Source organism: Protopterus annectens, chromosome 1.part2, assembly GCF_019279795.1.
Source record: "Protopterus annectens isolate FY-2018-M chromosome 1.part2, PAN1.0, whole genome shotgun sequence".
In the NCBI taxonomy this organism is placed as follows: domain Eukaryota; kingdom Metazoa; phylum Chordata; order Ceratodontiformes; family Protopteridae; genus Protopterus; species Protopterus annectens.
In genome coordinates, this window is record NC_056727.1 from 84694702 (window position 1) to 84718506 (window position 23805).

Genomic DNA, 23805 nt, shown 5'->3' on the forward strand with positions numbered 1-23805 from the left:
CTCACTACATATCACAATGTCATCTGCAAACATTATAGTCCACGGGGACTTCTGTTTGATCTCATCTGTCAACCTGTCATCACCAGTGCAAATAAGAAAGGGCTCAGAGCTGATCTTTGATGTAATCCCACCTCCACCTTAAGTGCAGTTGTCACTCCCATTGCAGATCTCACCGCTGTCACACTACCTTTGTACATATCCTGTATCACTCTTACATACTTCTCTGCCACTCCTGACTTCACTTCCTCATACAATACCACAACTCCTCTCTAGGCACCCTGTCATATGCTTTCTCTAAGTCCACAAAGACACAATGCAACTCCTTCTGACCTTCTCTGTACTTCTCCATCAACACTCTCAGAGCAAGCATTGCATCTGTAGTGCTCTTTCCTGGCATGAATCCATACTGCTGATCACTAATCATCACCTCCCTTCTTAACCTAGCTTCCACTACTCCTTCCCATAATTCCATGCTGTGACTGATCAGTTTTATCCCTCTTTAGTTACTACACAAATACATGTAAAGTAATATAGTTACCCTGTGCATCAGACACATATTTGCATTTCCCTGCATCAACAGCATGGATGGCAGGAGTGTGGCACAGGTATCATCACATGTACTGGGTGTGGTGTTGGGGTGCCAAAGGCCTAGGCTGTGCCAAACAGGTGACAGCATGTGTGTGAGTCAGGAAGGGGGGTGGATTAGATGGAGCATGGAGAGGTGCAGTGTGTGTCTGTAGGTGACCTGCATGTGACAGTGGTATTTGAGTGTGTGCATGCATACAGTCAAGCCCAGTGCTAGCCCTATACATGTGTATGTTGGACAGTTGTAGACCACGCATGGTAGAGTGGACAGTTCACCATCTCCACCCATGAACGTGTGAACTGGGTCTGACAGGAGTAGCACTGGCACCACCATGTCCATGGTCAGATATGGTGCTAGCACCTGACAGTCACTGCAAAATTCTGGGGCTGTGTCCACCATGGGATCACCCAGGACCATGTGCCCATGGCCTGCCATGCCATGGTGTGGACAGCACACTGCCCTCTGTAGTGCTGTAGGTACTGCCACTATGGGAGCATGAGTGTGCATGGCCACATGGACTCCCAGCAGATGGTGCTGCTGACCTTCATACAAATGCCTGATGCCCAACTCTAACCAGGTGTTCCAGCACAGATATTGTGCAGTCAAAGACAGACACTGTCTCAGCCCACCATCTATCCACTACAGCAGTGAACCAATCCAGGCTGTCCCCAGTGTGGTGGAGACAGTGATGGCTGTCAGACTGTGTTGCATCCATAACCCTAAGCATCCATTTGCTGTTGTGTTCAGAATGTGTCTGTGCCTCCATGATGGACAGAAACATGAGAAGAGTGACCCATGATGTGACACCTGCAACAGGTGGTGGATGGACAGCAGTCCTCCTATGAGCACCTGTCAATCCGCCTGTGTGGGACCTCACCAACTCTGTGGCTATGGCCAGTGTCTACACTCCCTGATGCAATAGTTGTCGCACTGCCCTGTTCAATGTCACCACCCTCTAACTGTCCAAGATCTATGGCCTCTGTTGACTGGGTATGTGTGGGCATACTGACTGTGTGCAGTGACAATGAGGGCAGAAGAGAAATGTCAGCCTCTGGGACAGATTCAGCTACTGACAACCCCACCTGCGCCTCACTATGGCCACCACCATCATCAGCATCCGATGAGACACTGACATCAGGTTGTGAGGTGGACAGACTCCAACCTCCCCAGTCACCTGTGGGAAGCAAAACAACAGCAGTACATTACTACCTGTGCCCACACAGACTCATACATATGAGGATCCACAACTGCATTTCAAGTCCCACATCTTTACATCTCCCATGCACAACAGACAAACTCACAACAACATACACAGACAAGTCAGGCCTGTTATAACATGCACGTCAGCTGCATCCAGTTAATGTTCCCAGTACAATACACCAGTAAGGTATGTAATATGACAGTGTATGTGATAGAACTAAACATAACACCCAGTACACCTCTACTGAGAATGATATGCCAGTAGTAGTATCAGTGCCTCAGGTATGTACCATCTCCCTGTTGTGTTTGAACAGGCATCTTGGAGTACTTGCTTCATGTATAGCAGGCTGTGTAGTTGCTCATAACTATAAGTACAAATGTGTTACTGTTGTACAATTACACACCTGTGATTACCCAGTATGTGCACTGTAGTAAACTGTTGCAGAATGTAACATACAAATATCCTACTCTGGCTAAGCACAATAGCTGTACATAGGGCAAAATGGCAGCCTTTAACTTTCATAGGGTATAAATGATCCTTAAAACAACAGTATCACACTTACCAGGTACAGGACCATGGACTTGGGCCACACCTGATGGACCTATGAAAAGGTTAGGGAGAGGTATTGTCAGCACCACCAACTGTTGCAGCACTTCAAGGTAATTTGTGCATATATCCACATGTACAGTAGCTACTGTGCTAAAGGCTATATTGCTGATATTCTGAGTCTGTGTGCACAACTGAGCATAAAACCCAACTCTCCCCTAATGCAGATAGGACTGACATCCATGCACTGGTATGTGCAGCCTGCCACAATGACTGATACAGTATTACACTAGTGAACACAGAAAGCTTACCTGGACACTCCTCTGCTGTGGACACTGTGGCACCCACCTCCATCATGTATGGCATGATGGATGCCTGGGAGCTGTTGGTTGTTCCTGGGTTCACCAGGAATTCCTCTGTGGCCGAGAATAGTTGCTCCATTGCAGAGCCTCCACCGGTGGCAGCATAATCCCTGGAAACAGTAGCTGCCATTTGTCGTGCAGCATGCACCATGTCTGTGGCCCTGTGTTGAACCTGCTCATAGATCCTGTCCAGATGGACAATCTTATTGACAGCCCACACAAGGTCTACCCAAAATACTGCCTGCTGTTCCCAATTGTGCCTACTCCTGGACAGCAAGATCTGATAGTGGTGTCTCAGTCCATCTAGTGTAATGTCATTCTCCACAGTTGAGAAGGGTGCATGTCTCCTGCAGAGCATGGTTCCTGAAAGACAATATGAGGGGAAAACTTTACAGGACCAGATACCTGGGTATCTACTATGTACAGATCCAGCACACTCATAATGAACTGAGCTATCCACTGCTCCCTTACACATCATACCGCACAGTCTGGCAACACACTGCATGTGTGGTTATTACCAAGATAGTAGCAATACTAGGTTATGTGCCTGTGTACCATGACAGATTCTGCTGTACGTTCTTACACCCAGCACTGCAGTCTACTGTGGTGAGTCCCCTGTGGGCAAACTCCCACTAATATGTCATGCAGCCACTCTCAGACAAATAGCAGTGTGCTATTACAACAACCATATGGGGACAGTCCAGCAACACCACTGTGCCACAATGACAGACAGCAATGCAAATCTGCTGTAGTATATGTTTCCTGTAGGCATTATTAGGCTCCCATCAGGACACAAGTGCTCAACAGCAGTTGAATTCTGCTCACTGGTTCTATCCCCCTCTATCTGCTAGAACCCTGAAAGGCTTGAACACCAGAAGAACACCTCCCCTGCTGAAACCTAACTGGAAACTTTCCTGCACTGTCCCTCAACTCTGAAAAGATCTGCCGAGGTTCTATTCCCCCTCTATCTGCTAGATCCCTGAAAGGCTTGAACACCAGAGGGACACCTCCCCTGCTGAAACCTAACTGGAAACTTTCCTGCACTGTCCCTCGACTCTGAAAAGATCTGCCAAGGTTCTATCCCCCTCTATCTGCTAGATCCCTGAAAGGCTTGAATGCCAGAAGGATACCTCCCCTGCTGAAACCTAACTGTAAACATTCCTGCACTGTCCCTCGACTCTGAAAAGATCTGCCAAGGTTAATATTATCTTATCCTGTCTGTATGTACTATATTGATTAGCCATACAGGGTCTACAGCACTACCAGTAATCCCTCAAAGCCCAGCAATCAACCCTAAAACACTAAACTGGGTTACTCCTATATCTAAGGATTACCTAATGAACATATCTAATTTTCTAGGTCTATTACTAGCATACATTAATTCAGACACACAAAATGAAGCTCCTTTTTACTGTAGGCTCTGTAGCCCAGCAGTCTGCCTTAGATTTTAGCACTCAGAAACTAAGCTTAATCATACTAAGGAAAAACAGTTGAACTCCCTGCATAAAACATATAAAACTAGAAATTACATAGCATAAACCTGAAGCAGGGGTTTAAACTCTTGAGCTCTGTACAAAAATAGCAGACAATTGGCAGAAGAAAGCTTAATGTGAGAAAAGGCTGCAAAAAGTGATTACTAACCGTATACTACGTAAAAAGTGTATACTGAAGGCAAAAACAAGGGTAGGACAATATTTAAAACAAACAAAAAAGCCTCATTGTACTTAATGTGTTGATAGTTTCCCACTGCTAGCTGGTTTCTTAGCATTAGCCCCGCTGCACTCGCCCTCGCTCTGCTCGGGCTCGCTCCACGCCCCACCCTGCCCCCAAATTGCTCCCGCCCCTACATGTGCTAAATTTATAGCCACAACTGCCACTCCCTTAATTATAGAATGATCAGCAATTGTTAGACCCACCCTAACCACAACACCCTCCCTATTTCTCTACTCTACCCTCATCTACTACCCTCCCACCCCCATTCTTAAACAATTTTAAGTTGCAAAACCTCTTCAATGCCTCTACAAGCCTCAACCCCATCTTTCAATTCAAATCCCTTCTACTACCTTTTACCCATGCTGATAATTATGTATTTTATCACAGCTTATGCACATCTCTCCCTTCCAGGCTCCCACTACCCCAGATCACAGACCAATGCTCATGCTCTTTCACATAACTTTAATCAGCCACAACTCCCCCTCCCTTCCAACTCCCATATTACAATAACTCAGCAGCTCATTCAAGTCAGTTATGTTAACCCTAGAACTAAACACTACTACAAACTATTATTCAAACTTCAAAAACTAATAATCTATTCTCAAATTAACCTCACAATGGACGGGGACATCCACCCCAACCCAGGACCAACCCCATCAGAAGTATCCAACCCAATATATAATATCCCCTCTAGCCTGCAAAACTTAAACATCTCCTCTACCTCTCTCCTCATCTGCCACCTAAACATCAGAAGCCTAAATAATAAAGTCCACTACCTGCATGCCCTCTTAGCAGTACACTCCCCAGATATACTATGTCTTACAGAAACCTGGCTTACTCCAGCCACCACAGGCAATGAAGTTACTCCTCCAGGTTACAATATAATATGACTGGACTGCACCTAAAAGAAGGGAGGTGGGGTAGCTATCTTATATAAATCTTCAATTAATGTAACTATTTCCAACTCTCCACAAGTTCCTCAAGCTGATAAAGCTGAAATACTCTTTACAAAACTACAAATTAACCAGCATAAATCTATAAACATCGGCTGCATTTATATCCCACCTGGCAACAACACTAATATCCTTGAAGATATTCTACAGTGGCTGTCCATAAACTCCCCACAAGAAACTATTTTTTTAGGTGACTTTAATATAGACTGGAACACCTGCTCCTCAGACTTCCCTACTACCCACATAACTCTATATGGTTTCTCCCAAATCATAACCTCCACCACCAGAACTAGCAAGCCCAATAATAAAGAAAGCATACTAGATTGGATTCTCATTAATAACCCTCCCCAAATGTATAAGGCAGGCACCCAACATGAGGCAATAAGTGATCACCTCCTAACATATATACTCAGACAAAAAATGATATCCCTCAAATACCTAGCTTCAGAACTATAAGGAACAATAAGAGCTTCAATCAAACCAAATTCCAATTAGAACTTCAAGCATGTAACTGGAATAGAATAAAACTACTCCCACTAGATGAGGAGGTATCACACTTTAACTCCACATTTCTTACAATCCTTAACAATCATGCACCCACCCAGACCATCAGAACAAAGAAAAAAGTAGCACTGTGGCTGTCCAAAGAAAGTAGACAAAAAAATCATGAATAGAAATAAAGCCTGGTCATCTTGGAAAACCAATAAAAACCCTAAGGATCAACTAGTATATAAACAGCTAAGAAATGATACTAAGAAGTCTATAATGTTAGACAAAAAAGACTATTACTGTAACCTGCAACATAAACATCAAAATCGACCACAAAAATGTTGGTCCAGCTTAAACAATCTTCTCCAACCAGGTAATACTACTACCCCTACCCCTGCGTCTATCCTACAAAAACTTCCAGAAAATAACACCTTCAACACCTTCTTTACAGAAGCTATACAATCCTTTGCAAACCAACTAGGCCCCAACAACCTAGACCCTATTAACCCCATATCCAATACCCACCCATCCTTTAACTTTCAACCTGTACCAACAGCATTTATCTGATCCTTAATCAGGAAACTGAAACCCACCACCCTTTCAGCAGATCTAGTCCCGGCTGAATATCTTCAAAAGGCTGCAAATGCAATAGCATATCCCACCTCAATATTAATTAACAGAACCATCTCTGAAGCATATATCCCTTCCATCTGGAAAATTTCCTATGTAATTCCTCTCCATAAAGGGGGTAACTCCACTGATCTATCAAATTATGGCTCATTGCCATTCTGTCCCCTCTGGCTAAAATTATGGAAAAATAATGTATCCACAAGCAACTCCTTCATTACTTCAATTTGCACAATCTCCTAGCTCCTTCCCAGCATGGATTTAGACCCCACCATAGTACCACCACAGCCCTTCTATCCTTCTCTCAGACAATAAATCAAATCCGTAATAATGATACGCCCTCCTCTGCTAGCTTTCTTGAACTATCTAAGGCATTTAATATGGTAAACCACCAGCTACTCATTCAAACACTAAAACCTCTTGCCATAGACAGCCTAGCAATACGCTGGTTTCAGTCCTACCTAAGTGGCAGACAACAAGCTGTGCTATGGAAGGATAGCCTTTCTTCCCTACTACCAGTCACCTTTAGAGTTCCTCAAGGGTCTATACTAGGACCTCTCCTATTTTCCATCTTCATTAATGATCTTCATACAGTCATCCCCAAAGTAATCTGCATTCAATATGCAGATGACTACCCTAATCTGTTCTGCCACCTCCCCATTAGACCTGCAGACCTTAACCCAAAATACTTTCAATGTAGTAGAAAACTGGCTCACTGACAGGCATCTTCTATTGAATGCAAATAAAACAAAACTGCTACTCTTCACCCCCACCCAGAAAGCTACACTCCCATCATTTACCATAACATCTAATAATGGCACAATAATTTCCCCAGAAAGTAATACAAAACTATTAGGTGTAATTGTTGACAATAACCTTAAGTTTGACTCTCACATCGACAAAACCATTAAAACAGTCAACAAAAAGCTAGGATCTCTATATAGAATTAAGGCATTTCTAACCCCAACTGCTAGGACAGTTATTGCCTGAACACATTTACTTTCAACCCTTCTTTATGCCTCCCCAATCTATACAAACCTGAGTAAATCTGACCTCAATAAACTCAATAGCTGCTACAACACCATAGCCAGATTTGCCACAGGCTCAGCATATAGAACCCACCACTGTATTAACCTACGATCTCTAGGCTGGCTAGAGTTTCCCTCTCAAATCCAGTATAATCAATTAATAATATCCCACAAAGTCCTTCATCAGCCCAAAAGCACACCCATACTCAAAAATATAATTACCCCTTTACAGTAACCTAAAAACTCTCCAGTCTTCTGACAAAATACTGGCACAAGCTGTTAAATCTAAAAACTCAGCAGGTGACTCATTGTTTTGCAACTCTGTTGGAACAATCTGGATTCAGCTCTCTGCCGAACTTACAGCAAACCAGACTATTAACCAATTTAAAACATCTCTCAAAAAATTCCTAAAAAGTCACTGGCTGTGCCCCTGTACCAACCCTGACTAACTAGCTTACCACTCTCTTCACTATCTGGCTATCTGTAAAATAGTCAATGTTTCAGACTTAGTCTCATTCTCATATGTATTGTACTACTAAATGACATGCTACCTTTTTCAGCCTTGTACCACTAAAAATGTCTAAGTCCGAACAAGAAAACTACAATGTTAAGTTTAAGTATGTATGTATTCCAAGTATGCATATAATCCTATAATTCTGTACTGGTATTTATATGTGACTGTATAAAACTGCTACTGTTTAACTCTTATGCAACTATCCACATGTGGAGCTTTTCTCCCCAGGCCTCCGCTGAAAATGGACCTGTGTCCAGTCGGACTATCTCGGTTAACAAATGTAAAATAAAATAAAATAAATAAATAAATAAATACTTCTCATCTATACAGATGTTTGCAGATTGTCAAGATATTCGTTCATAGCTTTGGTCATTTTCACACAAACTTGTGGATTTCTGGCAAATGGTTGACCAATCATTGATGGCAAATGTCAAAAAATGAAGACAGACATCTGAGTTTCACATGTCATACCTTTCAGAACACAGTTATACTACAGTAATATCAATCTAGTCTATTCACGTTCTTACTTTGTACAAGCAACACATAAACACCGTCGCTGAGTTTGGGCCTTTGTCCCCCGATTAATTATGGCTTTTTCCTGATTTCTTGCTGTAAGAGGTTGATGGATATGTTAAGCATAGCTCTCAACTAAACAGAGACAAATATCAACAGAAGCAGGGACTTAGCCAAAGTACTCAGGGACATTCAGGGTCAGTTTTACAATGTTAGGACTAATTTTGTGAGATGTGGACAGAATGAGAAGAGGTGAATTACAGTACATCGTTTGACATTACAGGGGTGTACACCCTCCCTTATTATCACTATGTACTACGTGTAATCCAGTAGCTTTCCTACAACAACCGACCATTGTAGGTGGGATTCACAGGGACAGAGCTGAGATGTGATTGAAATCAGGGACAGTTGAGAGGCATGCCTGTAGGTGTAGGACAGCAGAGAATCAATGACATGTAATTACCATAGATCTAAGACAGACTTACTGCTGTAATCCCTATTCCCCATACCTTCATCCTCCCATCTGCATCATGTTACATGGAGAAATGTATTACATACCTGGTGGAGTGCAGTACTCCTTTGTTGAACTTTGCTTCCAGTAATCTTTTAATAACACACTCTCTTTGTGTGTTAAGTATCATACAGACCTGTTCCCCATAACCAGCTGCTTGCCATTTTAAAGTACTACTCATTAGCTGGTAATTGCCTCTGCACCTATCTGTGGCTCAGAATTGCTAACTGCAGCCAAAACAGTTGTATTGTACTATAATTAGCCAATGACATGCCATTACATTGCAATATATAAGGTCTTCATGTAGGCCTTGGCCCCGTCTTAGTTTTTGAGATGGACATTGCTGAGGTGTGGCGACTAAAGCAGCACAGCAGGTAGGTATAAATATCATCCACTGCAGAGATTTATGAAGTATGTCCACAGTTTTGCCTCATATTGTGGTCAGTGTCCCATACCATTGTGGTCATCTGACATGCACTGGCAATCATTGTGGACTGAGGACAGTAAGAGAAGAGACACGTGTGTGTCACACTTCATACCCATCAGACTATGCATGCTACTGCCATAGCTGTTATTGTATTAACTTACTATCTCTGTAGGGGCAAACTGTTAAACATGTCCCTATCTCTGGACCTTTGCCCCCCCATTAAGTATGGCTGTGTCTGGATCCCTTGTTCTAGGGGGGTTGGGAAGTATGGTAGGTCTGTAGCAGCTACCTTTACATTCAGTTGTGTATACAACACATGGGGGGAGTGTGAACACTTTGGTGGACAGCAAGCTGTACATGTAACTCTGTCAGCTGTGTCAGGCCTGTAACTATGACAGCACCAGGGCAAGGGCATTATATACAGTGCAATAGGGGCATGTGCTTAAGGTATGTCTGTTATGCAACAGTGCAACTAACAGAGTAGTAGGAAGCATATAGTTAGGCCTTCTGGATATGTCCACTGTGTCTCTGCCTGTAGGCCTTTGTCTGGCAAAACTGGCTGGCAGATAAATAAGTAGTAGAAACCTGCGGGGAGTAAGATTGCATGACTCAGTCATCACTTGCTGTCTTCACAATAATGTAATTGAAGTGCGACACAACACTGGATTCGAACCCAGGACTGTGTATGGCAAAATGTATTACAAATAAGGCACTTAACAGGCTGAGCTACTGAAACACTATAAAAGTGTGCATATTTGCAGGATATATGTGCACTTATACAGGCTGTGAGAAACATTTCTACATCCATGAGTATATGTGTGGCTTTATATGGTTGTATTTCTGCACCAGGGTCCCAGTTGTACATGTGCTTTGCTATTGCTGCTTTAGCAGATATCTTTCCACAAGTTGCTGATAAAAGAGCACATATACCTGCTATCACAGGCCTCATTTACATCCATTAGTATGTCTTCATTATTATTTATTATTATACCAGAGTCCAGGATACACTCCCAGTTTTCACATTAGTTTTTTATTTCAGTTACATGCGTAATATCTGTAAGCAGCAAACAGTATGTTTTGCTGGTAACACCTATTTAACTTAAAGCCTGTATAGCATGGTGGGTTAATGCAGTGTGCTATAGCTGAGAAGGGCCCTGGGTAGTGTGGTGGGTTAATGCAGTGTGCTATAGTTGAGAAGGCCCCGTGCTTGGCAGAAGTATTTATTCTCTACATGTAAGTTTGAATGTAATGAATTAAGCTGAGCTAAGTGATGTGGTGCAGTGCATCACACCACTCAAACAAAAAAGAGGGGGAAAACATTGTGAAAGGCAGGTTAGGATGTGCAGGGCAGGTGTAGGAAAGAGCCCCAGCTATCCATTTCTTGTGGAGCAAAAGCTGTGCATTTTAACAGGTTTTGTAGATGAATTTGGACTCTCAAACTCCAGAGAGAAAGATGAAGACAACATAACATGTGCGAAATGGAGTGTTATGTATGGGGCGATATATATATATATATATATATATATATATATATATATATATATATATATATTTTTTGTAATAATGGTGCCCAATGTTTTTTTTAAGAAGAGAGTGGAATGTTGGGGAAGGGGCATAGGTACCTGTAGGGAGGTAAGTTGGGTAGGACAGGATGCAATAGCAGACAGACAAGACAGCAGACAGGGGTGGTGTGTGACACATAATGTGGGTAAACACCTTGGATGGGGAGGGTGTTGTGGAATTGGAGTTGCATGTGCCTCCAGACAGCAGCAGTGTGACTGACATCCCCACCTATGGGCAGTTGACACTGATCCTTCACTGCCCTGAAGGTGGTTGTGCTAAAGGCTGGGCACCAGGGCCAGCCTGTCCCACCAGGTTGGCCAGTGTACTCTCATTCTGGCATAGGCGACATTCATAAGTCCAATGAATGATCCTACATCCCATGGCCGGCAGTTCCTGTTGGGTGACTGCAGCCCCTCTGCCACCACTCAGAGGAGGAGGCTGGGCCCTGTCCCCTGAGGTGGTTCTACCTGACACTGCAGGTGGTGCAGGGACAGTGCAGGGGGCACCACCGGCTTTGGTCCAAGACATGCTAGGTCCCGGTGCCATGGCCAGTTGAGGCAAGGTAGGCAGATCACCAGGAACCAGCCTACCCTGATCTGCTGTGGTGATGGAAGTATAGCAATAAGTATAGGTTAGTTATGAGCAGAACATTGTTAGAAATAACAGCAAGCCAGAACAGTGGAAATAACCCAATTACATATCAATGCATATTATGTGAAACACAACAATAAATGACATAACAGTATGTTAACAGCATGCCAGTAACAGTTACAGCATAAGGCAAACAAAATAGGTAATTCAACAAGATATGTTAATATGCAACCATTATAATACATAACAATAATAATATGCATGCCCCAAAAAAAAGGTAATTTAACAACATTTGTGAATAGTAAACCATAACCAATGGATAGTAATAGCAAATAAATGAAGATAAGTGGTAGGTAGAGAGAGAAAAACAGTCCAAGAGATCCCCCTTTCATCTCTTCAGGTCGCTATGGTGGTGATGACAGTGCTCACCTGTGCAGGGGATACCAGTTGCATTGGTGAGTTCCCTTGTTAGCCAGTCCCAGGCCTCCGCCTTGCACTCTGAGCCCTGGTAACCTCACTGCAGATGCTGGTCTTTGTGTTTTTTTATTAGGAGTCTGACCATGACCCTGGACTCCAGAATGCTCCAGCGCTGTGCCTGAAAGCAAAAACCCTCACCAGTACCTGCCATAGTATTCTTCAGGGAAAGAACTCTAATAGATTATGCTGTATTCCCACCTATTGGGCTTAGTATAGCCTGTTTTCCCATCCTTACATGCCATTGGGCAACATTTAAAAATGAGCCATGTCACTTAGCAGTGCACAAACTAGCTCAGCTGAGCTGAGCAGTGCAAAACCTTGAAGACCCGTATGCTTAGCAGTGCTTATCAGGGCACAAACCAGCTGAGCAGTGTATAGACATTTTCAGGTGTTATTGAGTTTATGCAGTGCTTAGCAGGTCTTACCATAGCTTAGTGGAGCGCAGGGGGCCAGAATTTAAAAATAATTGGTATAAATTGTATTTCAGGAAATAAATGCTTATTTTCCCTTCCATGTATTCAAACCCTACACCTACGGCTCATGAGGCTATACCTCTATCCATTAGGTAAGAGGATATGTGGAATTCTGGTATACCTTTACATATACCTATGAGCTACAAATAAGCACTGCTGAGCACCACGCCATGCAAATCTGCTCAGCTTTGCTTACATATGACTTTTAAATAAATAATTAATTGCATCTGGTTTCAATTTTCAGATGTCTGGCAGGTTTCTCAGTGCTGCTTAGCATTACTGTGCTCCATTCCATGCTGCACAGACATCCTTTAAAAAAAAACACTTAAAACAATAAAATAAACATTGATATAATACAATTGGACAGTGCAGGGAATGTCTTACTCATCTATGGAAACAGTTGGCACTACACATCCTACACAGATTCATTAACCATGTTCCATGGCTCTCCCTCAGCAATGCACCATGATTAATATGCATGGTGCACTGCTGAGGGGGAACTGTGTACACGGACACAGTAACATTCTGTGTAGGCTCTACACTGTGCCTACTTGGATTTTATTAAATCCTGTGGATTGTTTTTTTTTTAGAATGTAAAATGAATACATTTTGGGAAATCTTTAAAAATTTATAACATTGGGAATGTTTCAAGGAAATTAATATGGAAATAATATTGTTTATACTGTTTGGTAAAAATGAAAAAGTAAGGAAGAAATTGATAAATAGGATGAATAATTATGTGTTACTATCTGGGAATTGAGGAAAAGAAAGTGGGAAGGACTATTAAATAACACAAATGGAAGAAATAGGATGCTCTGGTGGCTTACAGGAATAAAGTACTGACTACAGCCCAGTCAGCAATGGTTTGATTAGTGGCTCAGGTGACTGATGGAGCAGCAGGAAATGTAGGAGGGAATTTAACAATGACAGTCCCTTCTGGGAGGTATGGTCCAAAGAGGAGACTTGCCCTCAGATGGAATCAATGAGAGTAGGAGGCAGGATATAGAGTGGATTGGGAATATAAAGAATACCCAAGGATGGATGCAAAAATGGACAAGCCCCCAGGACACCCTTAGGATCAATGAATGGCCCCAGCAATACCAGAGTAAGTCCAGGGGGTAGAGAAAAGTGGTAATCTTGGTGTAGATGTGGGGCACTGGGGACTAGGCTGGTTAATTGATGTCACAAGGGAGACCAAAAAAAAAATGCAAAAATGGAAGGAGCAAAGATGTATCAGCAGAAAATAGGAAAATAATTGTAGAGAAAGCATTTGGGAAGATAGATGAAAATTAAGGAAACTGGAATGAAAAAAGTGGGTGATAAAATTGGGATGCATTATGATGAACAAATTGTAAAAATGATGTAAGTATGATGGTTATGGATTTGGAAGATATACAAATAATGTAAACAAATGTGCGCTGCATAATGTCATTTATATTAATAGCAACCCCTTCTCTTTTGATAAGTGCCATGTGATCTTTTTTATCCACCCGAGTTACCACCGTCTGACAGATGTGGTCTTGGTTTCTTGGTCTAACGTCTCATCTGAATTGTCAAGCCAGGAATCAGACATGATCAAAAATATTGTCAGCCTATGATTATCAGACAGGTACAGAGTTTCCAAGAGTCGTGGCAATTGGTCCTATAGTCCCACAGTCCTATTACCTGATATTCCAGAGGATTCTACAATGTAGGTCGCATAATATTTGAATTCTGTGACTGAGAACCACATTCAGGCCATTACTGCTAAACAAAATTTGATAATGCTATTAATTAGAAATGAACACAAAATGTCACCAGTACTAAGCTTTTGATGAAAGGAGAGGTAATCTCAGCTGAAACCAAGCAACCAACCAACCTTGATAAGAGTCTCATGATGTTTTCTTAGAAGAAGATTCAAACTTTCAGTAGACAAAGGCTGTAACTTCTGGGACACTCGAGTGCTAGTTCCTTATAAGCTGAGAAAAGCTATGTTGGGAGGACACAAACACGTCACTACAGCATTGTAAATTCCAATGCAGTAGCAGGATGAAGCAACTGATAGCCAATATGAAATGAAAATTTTTCCTACCTGAGGTCAATTTCAAAGTACTAAATGGCTGAACTGTTGAAACACATTTGGTCGAGGACCATATGGTTGATAATTCAGTCTATTGATCCATTCTGACTGAGATCAGTTTACAGTGGGGATCAGGGAAGTTACCCTTTTCTCCACTGTAGTGTGATCTTGGAGTTGGTATATATAATTAGCAGAGCATATGCGGGGGGTGCATGGGGGCTTGCTCCCCCCCCCCACACAAAAGCATTGTTTCTGTTGTTTGCAGGTGTTGTTAGGGTTTGGGGGGTTTTTGTCAAAAGATTGAATTGTTGACCATATTATATTTGACAATTTGGCCATTCCATACTTTGAAATAGATCCTGACCAATTGACCCCCCCCCTCCCCTACTTACATTGAAGTGGTCCCTCTGTCCCTCTAATGAAACAGATCCAGGCTCAATAAAAAGTTAGACCCCTACAAGCGCTTTTATTCCCTGACCAGGGCAAAAGCCTGACTGCATTCTTTCCTCTAGTAGGTGAGGCTTCAGTCTACCAGAGAACCAGCTCGCCTGCCCATTGTACAGCACCTGAAATAATTCCCTCTCACAGTGGCTGATCACTCTGCCAAAGCTGCCATTTTAGGGGGCTCACATAGCATGCCTGTTCATGCTCAGCACTGCCTTCCTCACTTGCATGTGGTGAGAGGCACACCATCCCAATGGTTGCTACCCACAACTCCTAAACTGTCCTTTGAGAGTCACTGGTGCAGTTATGTCACACTGTCTCCCTCTCCCAAGATGTTGAACTAGTAAGAGATGTCACTCAGATCCTGCACTACCTTGGTCCTTCCAATATCTAAACTGCTATTTAAACCTGGACCATCTATGTTGTAGTCAGGGCTTTATTGATCTGAAACATCTGCCTAAGTTTAAACTGTCTGCAAGGTTTGTGTCACTTCAGATGAAATAAAATGCCAAGATAATCATATCTGCATCCATATGAATTTCTAGGTGGATGTCAGAAAATATCACATATTGATTTTGGAAGACGACTTTTGAAATTCAGGCATTAAAATGGTAGATGCATATTCAAAAATTATCTGAAGTATTTTAATCATGTCCCAAAGCTACCATTAGTTATTTGAATGAACCTTTGAATGAACCTTACATATTACGTCTCAACTGTACAGATTTTCGCAGAATGTCCAGATTTTTGCCCACTATTTTTGGTGTGTTCCTCCTAAAACCTGTACTTTTCTGGCAAATAGCTGAGGATTGAAGTCATTAAATAATGACAGATATTTGAGTTTAAGACTCCACATCCTTCAGAAAATTCCTGCTGATGCAAAACCTATTATTCTATCAACTTTCTAAGTTTGTAAGAGCAATATTTAAAATTTGTTCCAATTTGTCCCCCCATCATTTTAGGCTTTGTCCAGATTTTTTTCTCTAAGAGGTTGAGGGGTATACATTGGTTATGGTTTACCTGTTTATATATTCTAATAGACAATGGAAACCAGATCCTGCATTATGTGAAAAAAAATTCTTTGTTTTGTTAAGCAGTATGTTGCAACTCCTTCCACAAGTGTACGAGGGCACCCAGCAACAAATGTATTTGCTGAGAGGTTCATGTAACCATTCAAGGCATAAATGAAGAAAGTATCAAACACCTTGTTGAAAACTGAGGATAACATTTTCCATTTTCCATTACTGTACAGAAAAGCTCTAATTTGCACAGCAAGAATGTTACCTCTAGATGTATTTTGATTAGACATGTCAGAACCAGACTGGCTTGCAGACATTGTGAAAACATTCTTTAGTACAGTTCAGAGCTTTTCTGTGATATATTGAATCTAATTTGTTGAATTGTATGTTCTGTGCATGCTTTTCATGATGGAATACCTCCAAGTACTCTCTTTTTTCCAACATTCCCACAAACAGTTCCACTCAGACTTAGCTTCATCAAGTTAAATCTTATTGAACAAATAGGATTTGGTGTATCATTGAGATGGATTCACTATACAGTCTCAAAATAGTGAAATATCGAATTTCAGTATCTCGAGACTGTATAGCCGAAAATCCACATAACTGAAAACCCACAACTGCAAAAATCAAAATCACGACCATACACATACACACACCACCTCACAAACACACAAACACCTACCTAACTACACTACAAGAAACATAACAACCCACACACGCACAACATAACAAACAAACACACCTACCCTACCTATAAGCAGGGGAGCAATCCACCCTTCACCCCCCATGTGGGGGGCTGCGCCCCCACACCCCCCACTTATATATACTAGCTTTGAGGTAGCACTAAACACACAAACACATAAAACCCCAGCTAAATCACACACCGCACCACACGTCACAAATACGACACCACAACAGCAGATTCGACATTTCCACATTCATTATAGTGCAGTTTTGTGTAATTACACTTTCGACTATATAGTCTTGAGATACTGAAATTCGATATTTCAGTATTTTAAGATTGTATAGTGAATCCCAGTGAGATACCCCACATGATGGCCCAAGGTAGATTCTAGGAGTTGTTGTGGATAGAGCCCCACTAGCTGTACATGTTGAAGGAACAGAGTCATGGATTTAATTTAGTAGCAGTAGCTGGTGGCATTGATTCTTCTGAAAGAATAGATCTAGAGCCTATAAGCTGGCAAGGAGACTGCCCTGATATTTCCAACAAGAACCACGAGTTATATTCTAGTTCTGTAGTGTCTTCTGACCCTGTCCAAAAGGCTAATGTTTAGAAAAATGATTCAGATGTGCCAGTGAATGAAGAACCCATGCCAGAACTGAGAAAATCATGAAGGTTTAGAATAACAACCCAAACACAAAACAGGTGCCCGTGGAACCCTTGCACGGCCAAACAGAAATAGTTCAAAAACGAAAAAAGCCAGCAAGTGTTGGCAAATCATTCAATGAAAAAATCCTACCAATGACACACTGATATGCAAACGAACATAGAAAATGGTGTGTCATATATTGTCAGGCCTGCACCATTAAGATATTGCCTTAGCAAAAATTCAATAGAACATCAAAACGATCCAAAATAAGACCATTATACACCTTGATACCCATAAATGAAAAATCTATAATAAAGCTTGGTACTGTGTATAAGTCTTATGGATGAATAATCAATTGTTATAACCAATACAATAAAACAGCCCAGACGACCCAAAAACACCATTAAAGTCGTCCCACTGTGTATTGGTATAAACAGGCCCAAAGATACAATATGTGATATGGTGATGTGCTCTAAAACCAACTATAGAGCACCACCAATCTACATAAAGTGTATGGCACAATAAAGAATATATTTATACATTCGCCATAAACCACCTAGTAGCATGAAATTATTCCTAAAAGAACATCACCAATTAAATGTGTCCATGATAATCAGCAATACCAATGTTCAACAACACACCTGTGGTGTATAACTAAACTGGTAAGGTTGGGTCCAGAATTCCGTAGGTCAAAAATAAAAATAATAATAATAATAATAATAAAGGTTTATAATAACACCTATCAAATTTTGGGCTAATTGTAACACTGAGTGGGTCATCTATTTGGTGACCTGCAACTGTTCTGCTTTTTATGTTGGACAGACTTCTAGGGCTTTTCGCCTTAGAATTTGTGAAAATTTGAGTGACATCAAAAATAAACGTATTAGCAATGCACTATATAAACATAGTTTAAAACATGCATCAGCTTCTTTCAAATTTGTCATTATTGATTGTATTAAGGGGAAATGCAAAGGCAAACAATATTGGCATGTATTACTCAGCTCCAAGGAGAGAAAATGGATTGTAAAACTTGGAGCCTTGTTTTCACCTGGCCTTAATGACCAATTTTGAATGCAGTTTTCTGATTGGTCTTTATGTTTGGCTTCACCATATATATGCATTTGTACTGTTGCTTTGACTTTTTATTGCTTGTATTTCACTGAAGAAGGCTCTGAGGAGCCAAAACCGGTTTGATGTTTTGTGATTGTTTTGTTAACATCAGAGACATAGGGGGATTTGTCCTGCCTATGGGAATAAACTATTAGTTTTATATGTGGCATTTGCCAACACTTGCTGGCTTTTTTCGTTTTAGAATAACAACCTCAGAATCGGACATACTAATTAGTGTGACCCGATCTCTGCAGCCCATTCTTACCATTCTTGGTCACCATGTGCTTGTTACTACACCACATTGTATATTCCACACCTGCTAGCATTTTTCTATTGCTCCTGCTAGTATGTTGCTACATTACATTACAGCCGACTGACATCTCCAGGCGTTTCTGAGGTTACCTCCTACTGCACCTCTAGGCATCAAATATTGCCTGTTCATATTTGCATTAATAATTCCAAAACCATGTTACATACAAGGTATCAGAATATTTTATCTTGAGGCATACATGATGACAAACAAGGTTGTATTGATATATGACCTCTGTCAATGAGTATTTATTAGAACTGTAAGATGATAACTTCATTTTTTAAAGGCTGAAGCCACACCCACTGGGAGTTAAAGGTACACACTCAAAAGAGCTCTACTGGAAGGAATGATTGTGTATTCTGTTCCTGCTAGCATGTTTATAGCTGCGCTTGTTAACACACACACTCCTAAGTATCCAGTTCCTGTTCACATTTCCTATTTGTCCTATTTGTGCTTGTTGCCACACATTGTTGCATATCCCCTCTCTCCTAGATGTTTTCTGTTTGTGATTATTACCACACAGTGTTGTGCATCCTGTTTCTGTTTACATTTATCTGTCCATGTTACCACACATTGATGTGTATCCCATTCCTCCTAGTTTATATCTGTGCTTGTTACCAAACAGTTTTTGTGCCCTGCTCCTGCTAGTATTTTTCTGTCTGTACTTGTCATCACATATAGTTGTGTATTCCATTCCTCCTAGTTTATATCTGTGATTGTTACCCCACAGTTTTGTGTGTCCTGCTTCTGCTTGTATTTTTCAGTCTGTGCTAGTCAGCACATATAGTTGTGTATCCCATTTCTCCTAGCATTTATCTGTGCTTATTACCCCACAGTCTTGTGTGTCCTGCTCCTGCTAGTATTTTGCTTGTCACCACATATAGTTGTGTATCCCATTCCTCCTAGCATTTATCTGTGCTTGTTACCCCACAGTTTTGTGTGTCCTGTTTCTGCTAGTGTTTTTCAGTTTGTACTTGTCAGCACATATAGTTGTGTATCCCATTTCTCCTAGCATTTATCTGTGCTTGTTACCCCACAGTCTTGTGTGTCCTGCTCCTGCTAGTATTTTGCTTGTCACCACATATAGTTGTGTATCCCATTCCTCCTAGCATTTATCTGTGCTTGTTACCCCACAGTTTTGTGTGTCCTGTTTCTGCTAGTGTTTTTCAGTTTGTACTTGTCAGCACATATAGTTGTGTATCCCATTTCTCCTAGCATTTATCTGTGCTTGTTACCCCACAGTTTTGTGTGTCCTGTTTCTGCTAGTATTTTTCAGTTTGTACTTGTCAGCACATATAGTTGTGTATCCCATTTCTCCTAGCATTTATCTGTGCTTGTTATCCCACAGTTTTGTGTGTCCTGTTTCTGCTAGTATTTTTCAGTTTGTACTTGTCAGCACATATAGTTGTGTATCCCATTTCTCCTAGCATTTATCTGTGCTTGTTACCCCACAGTTTTGTGTGTCCTGTTTCTGCTAGTGTTTTTCAGTTTGTACTTGTCAGCACATATAGTTGTGTATCCCATTTCTCCTAGCATTTATCTGTGCTTGTTATCCCACAGTTTTGTGTGTCCTGTTTCTGCTAGTATTTTTCAGTTTGTACTTGTCAGCACATATAGTTGTGTATCCCATTTCTCCTAGCATTTATCTGTGCTTGTTACCCCACAGTTTTGTGTGTCCTGTTTCTGCTAGTATTTTTCAGTTTGTACTTGTCAGCACATATAGTTGTGTATCCCATTTCTCCTAGCATTTATCTGTGCTTGTTACCCCACAGTTTTGTGTGTCCTGTTTCTGCTAGTATTTTTCAGTTTGTACTTGTCAGCACATATAGTTGTGTATCCCATTTCTCCTAGCATTTATCTGTGCTTGTTACCCCACAGTTTTGTGTGTCCTGTTTCTGCTAGTATTTTTCAGTTTGTACTTGTCAGCACATATAGTTGTGTATCCCATTCCTCCTAGCATTTATCTGTGCTTGCTACCCCACAGTTTTGTGTGTCCTGTTTCTGCTAGTGTTTTTCAGTTTGTACTTGTCAGCACATATAGTTGTGTATTCCATTCCTCCTAGTTTATATCTGTGCTTGCTACCCCACAGTTTTGTGTGTCCTGCTTCTGCTTGTATTTTTCAGTCTGTACTAGTCAGCACATATAGTTGTGTATCCCATTCCTCCTAGCATTTATCTGTGCTTGTTATCCCACAGTTTTGTGTGTCCTGTTTCTGCTAGTACTTTTCAGTTTGTACTAGTCAGCACATATAGTTGTGTATCCCATTCCTCCTAGCATTTATCTGTGCTTGTTACCCCACAGTTTTGTGTGTCCTGTTTCTGCTAGTACTTTTCAGTTTGTACTTGTCACCACAACGTTATTGCTGTCTTTGTTACCAGGCAGTATTGTGATCCCTTTGCAAAAGCAGACAGTATAACCCTGCATCAATAAAGTACATTTTCTTAGCTAGGAAAAGCTGTAATGTTTATCCGTTATGCTTAGGTCTCTGAAATTTGTGGCCAGAAAGACATGTTCTACAATGCCTGCCGTATGTCCCATTCATGAGCTTTTCAACGTGGTCAGTGAGCTACACTCAGCTCATGGATGACTGAATTATCACAGAAGCATTTATGTTCCCTGAACCATTACTTGTGAAATTTCAGCTCTCAAAGCAGGAAGGCGGATGTTGTAGTGAATTATTCCTTCATATTATATTGTTAAGGTCCATCTAGAATGCAGACTGCAAGTGGGAAGACATAGGCTGGGAAGAAGAGATACAATGCATTTTTGCTCTTCCTCTGATTGCTTTTAATGTTGACTTCAAGCCATGTTGTATGGTGAGGAATGTCACATGCGCCTAATGCTGTGAACATTTTCCAGCTAAATAACTATAGATAAAGCAAGGTAGCTTTTCATTTTCTGCATCCCAAAAACTTTGATAAGATGTTATAGCTGATCAAAATTCTGTGTCTCTTCTCTTGCTATGTCAGTTTTTGTCTCCTGTCACTAGCTAGTGAAGTTGCTGCCTTACTTTTTCACTTTCCCACATTCTGAAAAATGTCTGCCCCTTCCAACTGCCCAATCTAGTCTAATATGTTACTAAAAAAAGAAATAAAATTAAACTTCTACAATAGCTGTTTCTTTTCTGTCTGCACAACTCCCCCTTGTGAAGTGACACAGACATTGCCCATAGTGCAATCACCTATTTCCCCAGCTATGTCACTTGGCTTTTTTTCACTTTCCATTCACTGTCTTTTGTTTTATTTAATTTTCTTCTGACTTTAACAGGTCTAGATCTAGCTTAAATACTGAAAGTGCAGCCACCTGCTAGCTATATCCTGCTTATAGTGGTTTGCAGATTAAAATATTAGTCAGTAAGTTCTCTCTAGGATATTGCTTGGTACCTACTGTTGTCATACAAATTCATTTTCTTCAGCTCCTCCTTCTCACACTTCTGAAAACTGTATTTAATAAAAAGCCAAAATACGCATCCAACCATTCACAATCTTTGGATCATTAGACATTTTTTTTCTTGTCTTGTTTCCTCCTTCCTCTATATTCTTTTTTTCAGGCTTTTTAGTTTCACTTCTTATATCACTTTATGTTGTCTAATTTCAACTTTTTATGCCTTCTGTTGTTAGTCAGTATGTGAGCTTATGCTACATACAATTTCCTAAAATGTCAGATATTGTTGCATATTTAATTAATTCCTTATTTTATTTAATTGCTGTTTTTTTTATAAACGGTAATACATTTTTCTTTCCCATCTTAAAGAAACTATTAAATAAACAATATCCCTTAACTTTCTCAGTGCCAGATTTACTGTATCAAGTCTGTCCTTAACTGTGAAAATCTTTCATTAGAATGCTACAAAATCTTCTTTTAGTGAGTTTATAATAATGTTTTAAAATCTTGATAACAATCTACCTTTATTTTATCAACTGTGTCACAATATAAAAGCTTATTTATAAATTCCTCAGGCAGTTTTCTGAGCCTCAATATATGTTGCTTGTGTAAAAACAGTGGCATTAATAATCCTTGGAGCTGGACATATGCTGTTTTATGATGTAAGTACCAGATATGTCAGTAAGATTTCTTACTTAGTGAGACATTTCTGCAGTGTAAAGACGTTTGCCTATTGATTTCTTTGAATGCAAGCCTCTGAGTGTGGCACATTTGTAAACTGGTTTTCAAAAATGGTTTTGCTTTCCCTTGGATTCCTTTGGGATGCAGTAAACTGCTGCTAGCCTGACGGTGTCTTACTAGAAGGTTAAATATCTTCTGTATGACATCCCTGCTGTCAGATTCAAGGACACACTGCTGCTTACCAAGAGTTAACATTTCAGTTGCTCTCCCCTCCCCATGTTGCTGCTGTTGTTGTTGTTGTGGCTGTCAAGAGTGCCACAAGCAATGATGTCACAAAGAGAGGTGTAGATTGTCCTGCCACACCATCTTTCACTCCACTGGACTAGCCTTCACAGACAAATTGATTTGCAAAGGTTCAGGCTGGCAACTCAGCTGCTTTGCATGCAGAATGCTCCCCTGTGACACAATAAAAGTAGCCTGGCAAAGAGAGGAACACAGCAGGAACTGGCCGGTTCAAAGTCCAAACTCCACACCCCCTCACCCCAGTCTGGTTTGAAAGGTCACTGCCTGTCTGGGAAAATAGTCTCAGGATATGATCCTTTATTAAAGGTCACTATTTTTCAACAGCACTTTGCACACATTTGTTCTTGCACACAAACTGAGAATTAAAAAGAGAGAGGGAGAGAAAAGAATAAGAGAATCCTGGGCTATCTCACATTGTGCACCGTCTTTATAAGATTTAAGTCCTGTGGTCAGCAGTAATAAGCACACGTTACCATACCGTTAAATATCGCATCCATCAACCAAGAAGTTGAAAGTAACACTGCCTTGGATTTTTCCAGCTTTATCAAAGTTAAACATGAAAGCATGTATTATTTGCTTGCAATAGAGA